This window comes from Chinchilla lanigera, unplaced genomic scaffold (assembly GCF_000276665.1).
Source record: "Chinchilla lanigera isolate Chin_1 unplaced genomic scaffold, ChiLan1.0 scaffold00011, whole genome shotgun sequence".
Lineage (NCBI taxonomy): Eukaryota > Metazoa > Chordata > Mammalia > Rodentia > Chinchillidae > Chinchilla > Chinchilla lanigera.
Genome location: NW_004955412.1, coordinates 12,598,456 through 12,604,785, shown reverse-complemented (window position 1 = coordinate 12,604,785; position 6,330 = coordinate 12,598,456).

Sequence of the window (6,330 nt, the reverse complement as noted above, 5' to 3'; positions counted from 1 at the left end):
GATTCTTCAGAAAAGTTATTGGAATTTTAGTAAGTTAATTCCAGTCTACCACTTTGTGCAACACATGGTGAAAATAAAGACACTAAGGCATATTTGTAATTGTGGGGAGTCAAGAGGGTCCTAAGTCCAACTAGAATGATGGCTAACCAGAACAAAGGCCTCCACTCAGGGCTAAACATGGATTTCATTCATTCACGAAGAGGGTAGTGGCTTAGGGATGAGTGATTGTAGTTGTGGCTGGAAGCATGTGAGTGCTGTGAGCTGGGCTAGGTAGGAGGCCTGAAATCACCTCTGCAGTATGCAGAGAGATATGCAGAAAGAGTAGTCTGCATATCACAGGTTGGGGCAGTAGCTACTGTTTTGGGGTGGGTGCTTCAGTTTTGATGTGTAATCCATGCCCTGAGAAGTCATAGCCTCTTCTCTTGAGGCTCATTCTCAGAGGACAGCGTGGCCTCACTCAGCTTAGCTCACACATGTTACTTGGGAGCTGTGAACAGGACATCACGGACCTGTCGCATTGCTTCAAAGACTACACATCAGCACTTGGGCTAGACCTATCTGCATTTCTCAAAGCCAGTTGAGGGGATAAAGAAATATCCTAGCCAGCTCTGTACATATCAATACAGGGAGGCAGGGCCAGATATAGTCAAATAGGAGACAACTGCTCTTCTTTCAAGGAGAGTCATCCAGGTGGTCCTCCACAGGGTGTCAGATTTTTGTCAAAGCCTTTTCAGCATCTACGGATATGATCATGTGGGATTTTTTAAAATCTTGCTCCTGTTTATGTGATGTATTACATTTATTGACTTATATATGTTGAACCATCCCATTGCATCTTATATATGTTGCATCTCTGGTATGACACTTATTTGATTATGTATATCATCTTTTTGATAATGTGTTGAATTCTATTTTGCTAATATCTTGTTCAGGATATTTACAACAATGTTCGTGAAAGAGATTGGCCTATAGTTCTCTTTTTTAGTTTGATCTTTTTCCAGTTTGGGGATCAGAGTGATACTGGCTTCCATAAATTAATTTGGGACCACTTTGTCTCTTTCAATTTCTTTGAAAAGCCTGAGGGGTATTGGTGATGCAACATCCTTGAAGATTTTGTGGACTTCTGCAGTGAATCAACCCATCAGGTCATGGGCTTTCTTTAGTTGGTAAATCCTTTATTGTTGAGTCAATATTAATGCATTTGATTGGGTTAAGTATATTTATGTCTTCTGGGGTTAGTTTTGGTAGTTTATTTGTGTCTAGCAATCTGTCCATTTCTTAAAATTTTGTTAACTTGTTGGAATATAATTTTTGAAAGTAGTTACTATCTCTGGGATTTTGACAGTGTCTGATGTAACTTCACTTTTTTCATTCCTGATTGCATTGAAGTGAGTCTTTTCTCAATTTATCTTGCTGAATCTGGCTAAGGGCTTATCTATTTTATTTATTCTTTTGAAGAGCCACCTCTTTGATTCATTGATTTTTTTTTTTTTACAGGATTTTTAGTCTCAATTTCATTGCTTTCCACTCTCATCTTTGTAATTTCCTTCCATAATTTTGGTTTGGGGCTCCTTTGCTGTTGTTTCTCAAGTATGTTAAGATTTCTCATAAGGCTATTTATTTGGGCTTGCTCTTTTTTCCTAGTGTGAGCACTGTTTGCAATGAATTTTCCTCTGAGGACTGCTTTCATAGTGCCCTAGAAATCTGATTAAATTGTACAGTCATGGTCATTATTTTCCATAAAGTTTTAAATTTCTTCTGTGACCCATTGGTGGTTTAGGAGTGTGTTGTTAATTTTCCAGAAGTTTTGCCTTTTCAGAAATTTTTTCTGTCATTGATTTCTATTGTCATTGCGCAGTGGTCTGATAGTATGCATGGGCTGATTTCAATTCTTTTATATTTACTTAAGCAGGCTTTTTGGATTATGATAGTGTGTTCTACTTTGGAAAAAGTACCACATGCTACTGAAAAGAATGTATACTCTGTTGTAGAGGGATGGAATATTTTATATATATATATATATATAAGTCCGTGTGTTCAAGGGTATATATCAGCTTTGAAATTTCTTTATCAATTTTTTGTTTAGTTGATCTATCTCTTTGTAAAAGTAAGCCTCCTACTGTTGTTTGTAATGTTTATTTGACCTTTTAATCTCAGCACTTTTTGTTTTATGAAGATAGGTACTCCAGTATTTGGTGCATGTATGTTCATCAATGTTATCTCTTTTTGTTGGATTGTTTCCTTAACTAGTAGGTAGTGACCTTCTTTGTCTCTTCTAATCAGTTTTAATTTTAAGTTTACCATGTTTGACATTAGAATTGATACTCCTGCTTGTTTTCAAGGTTCTGGCACAGGAAATGTTGTTTCCCACCTTTTAATTTTTAGTGTATCTTTTTGGATTAGATGAGTTTCTTGAATGCAACAGATTGTTGAATTCTGCTCTTTGATCCAGTCGGCCAGCCTGTGCTTTTTGATTGGAAAGTCTAGGTCATTCATAGTGACAGATATTACTGAGATGTGTTGGTTATTTATTCTCATTGCCTTCTTTATCTGTTGGTGTATCACTTGTTTTTCTTTTCCTGATTTTCTTTGTTGCTGTTTGTACACTGACCTCATTAGTTTCTTCTTTGTTTTTAGTTGTGTCCAATTCATTATTTCTATCAAGAATATTCTTGAGTATTTTCTTCAAAGCTGGTTTAGCACTCAGATACCCTCTGAGGGTCTTTTTCATGTCAATACCTTATTTCTCTGTCTATTTTGGAGGATAGCTTTGCTGGGTAAGTTAATCTGAGTTGAAAGTTGTTTGCTCTTAGGGCTTGAAATACTTCACTCCAAACTTCTGGCCTTCAGGGTTTGTGCTGAGAAGTCTGCTGGTATTCTAAGTGGTTGACCTTTCTTTCTTTTTTTTTTTTTTTTGGTTGACTTTTCTTTGTGATTATTTATTTACTTATTTTTGTTTCTCTGGCTGCCTTTAAAATTCTGGTGCTTTTGCTGGTTATCTGTGAATTTAATGATATGCCTGGTCAACTTCTCCTTTCATCATAATTGTTTGTTGTCTTATAAGTGTCACTTACTTGTATTTTCAACTCTTTTCTTAAGTCTGGGAAATTTTCTCCCATAATTTCTGTGCTATCCTCTAGTTTTTCTCTAACTCTGATTAACCTTACATTGGTGTTCTTGTCATCTAGTAGCTGCTGGATAGTCTTTTCTTATTGTCTTCTTTTCTTTTTGGCTTCTTTGAGCTCCTTCGTATGATTCATTATTTTGTCCTCAATATCAGATACACATTGGTCATTTTTATAATGTATTAATTCTATACTCTTTTTATTTCAGGCATTTCTGTTTGACACCTTTTTTAGGATTTCATGTCCTTATTGATTCTGTCCTTCAACTTTTAAACTGTTTTGCCTAGCTTGTCCAGTTTTTTACTTATTTCCCCTAAATTCACCATGGGCATATTGAGTGTAATTGCCGTGAACTTTTGATTCATTTTCTCTTTGGACTCATTTATTTTCTTCATCTTTTTAAAGAATTTTTCATAGATCTCTGCTACCTGGTATGTGTTTTCTTCTCCCTTTGTGACCCCCTTGCTCATCTGCCTTAGGAGAGTTAGCGGGTGGCTGAGAGATTTCCCCATTCATATATATCCTTCTTTCTGTTCCTCCCTTTGTGGGGGGTTACTGAAGGTTGAGGACTAGAAAAGTGAAGAAAGTTTGAGGCTTATATGGAAATTTTTAGTAGGATGCTGCCTCCCTCTGAATAATTTTCAGCTTTGTATGATCAGTGCTAGTATTTACTCCTTTTGTCATTTACTTTAAGTGATTTTGACTCTGTCCCTATGTTTTACTGAAAGAAATGCTATTTCTAAGAGAATCCACAGATTCAATCTTATAGAACTTCTATATGGCAGTCTTTGCAGTTAATCCCCTTTTGTCTGTTCTCTTTGCTCACTATGACACTTTCTTATTTGTGGATGCTCTGAAATAAGGTAGATGGGGGAGAATGAGAAGTGGTTAGATGAGTAGTGTTAGGCACTAGGGGGGAGGTTTGAGAAGGAGAATAGAGACAGATGAGAGAAGATTAATATGGGTTCTCTGAGTTCAATTCCTGGTACTGGAAAAAAATCAAAAAAGGAAAAAAAAAGATTAATATGGGTTCTGATTTTCTTGGAGTATTTTCAGTTGAGTTGAAGATTTAGTACTGAGGGTTTTCAGAGGATATTTTGTGAGGGCAAGTGTGAGATATGGGAGAAACAGGGTTGATTTTGTGATTGAGGAAAGCTATGTGGTTATCGGAACTTGTTTATAGAGAACAATAAGGTAGATAAGATAAGGAAGAGCCAAAGGCTTAGCATGAGGAGCAGCAAAGAATTATACTAGTGAAGATAGGAGTGACTGTGAAGCAGCTAAGTATGGTGACACCAGGAACTTGTAAGAGGAGTTTACATGTTTGGAAAATGAATATAGAAATATGTTAATATTATCTTGGGGATTTGAGGAAAGAAAGCTAGATAAAAAGCTGAAGTGATAGGAAGAACCTAGATACCATTAAATCAGAGCCAATGAACAAAAAAAAATATACAAGAGCAACAACCCAATAAGCACAGGAAATTATGAAAGAACATAAGCCCATTTTACTAAATAAACAAACAAAAACTTAAACCAATAAGATGCCTGATGGGAACAAGGATTAGATATTCCAATTAGACACTGCATCTGTGACTCCTAAGTAGCTTCTTTGCCAGAGAATCTGAGTGCTCTCACCCCAAGAGCTCCTCTGATCCTGCTGCTGAAGTACTGAAGTTACTTCAGACTCAGGACCTGTGTCCATTACTTTTCTCTCATTGCTGAGACAAAATATTCGATGCCCAAAATTAAGGAAGGAAAGGTTTATTTAGCTCACAGTTTGTGGAGGTCTCAGTCCCTACTCGGCTGGCTCCAAGGCAGAGTGGCACAGGGCACAGGACAACCATTCATGGTGGCAGAAAACAGCAAAAGCAGCAATAGCAAAGAGGGAAGAGCAGCAGAAAGCAAGCCTCTTCCCCCACACCTTACATTGTATGCAGGCTACCCACCCCAGGGTGGGTGTAGCAGTCACACCCATAATCCCAGCATTGCACCATGAGTCAATCGAAAACTCTAAAAGCCCGCCTCATGACTGCATGAGGCCTTGGGGGGACATCTAGACACAAACCACGACAGGACCACTTTCTGCCTGGTTGCAGGCATTCTTGCAGAATCTGACCGGGTCACAGTTCTTGGGTTAGGAACTCTTGCTGTCTCTCTCCCTGGGTGTGGCGGTGGGTTTGGCAGACAAATTCACTGGCACTTAGTTGTCCACTGAGTCAGGGTTATTTCTATGGAATCAACTCAACTACAGCAGTAATAGGCTAATCACTTGCAGTGGAATCTACTAGGGCCACTGTAAACAGCTGACTCTGGACAGTCCCTCAGGGAGCAGTGACTTGTGTTCTTACTTCTGTCTGCAACTACATAGGATTTTCTTAGTCCCACTGTAGGTCTCTGTTTCTCCGTGAACAGAGAAGTTGTTACTTTTACTTTGCATCCCAGCTGCTGTCTGCTCCTTTGTGGCGGTGGTCTATTTCTTCTGTTACCACTTAATCCTATTTTCTTCTCCTCTGTCAGTTTCTTCCTTCATGGTTCCCATGTACCCTTAACTCATTTCAGTTCCTCTTCAAGATACTGTTTTGCAGACCGTAGACACTTTGTCCTGGAGAAGTTGAGTTGCTGGTATGCACTGCTCGCCATTTTCCTCTCTGTCCCACTCTTCCATTTGGTTTTTCTCTGGCACCGGGAATCGAACACATGACCTTGCACTTGCCAGGCAGGCGCTGTGCTGCTGAGCTAAATCCCCAGCCCCCCACAACATTGTTTTATACGTTCAGAGTAAGCTCCATCATTTTTGTTGTCCCGCACAGTCAGTATGGGTATAGACTTTTTCACATTGTCACTAATTTCATTGCTCACTTGTCTTCACATTTCACTTCCACCTTCTGGAAGAGAATGTTTCTTTGTGAACTTCAGCTCTTAGAAGTTGCTACAGGGAGAATCTTTTTCAGTAATGGAATTTGTTTTGGTGCTTGTGAGAAAATTTCTTTGCCTTTATTCTTAAGTAATAATATAGAAAAATAAGATTACAAGTAGACAGTGATTTGCTGTCAGTACATCAAAGATATCATCTCTTTTAATTTATTTATTTAGTCTTTTTGAGACAGGGTCCCGCTATGCAGTTCAGGCTGACCTTAAGCTAACTTTGTAGCCCAGGCTGGCCTCAAACTCACAACGATCCTCCTGCCTCAGCCTCCTAAAT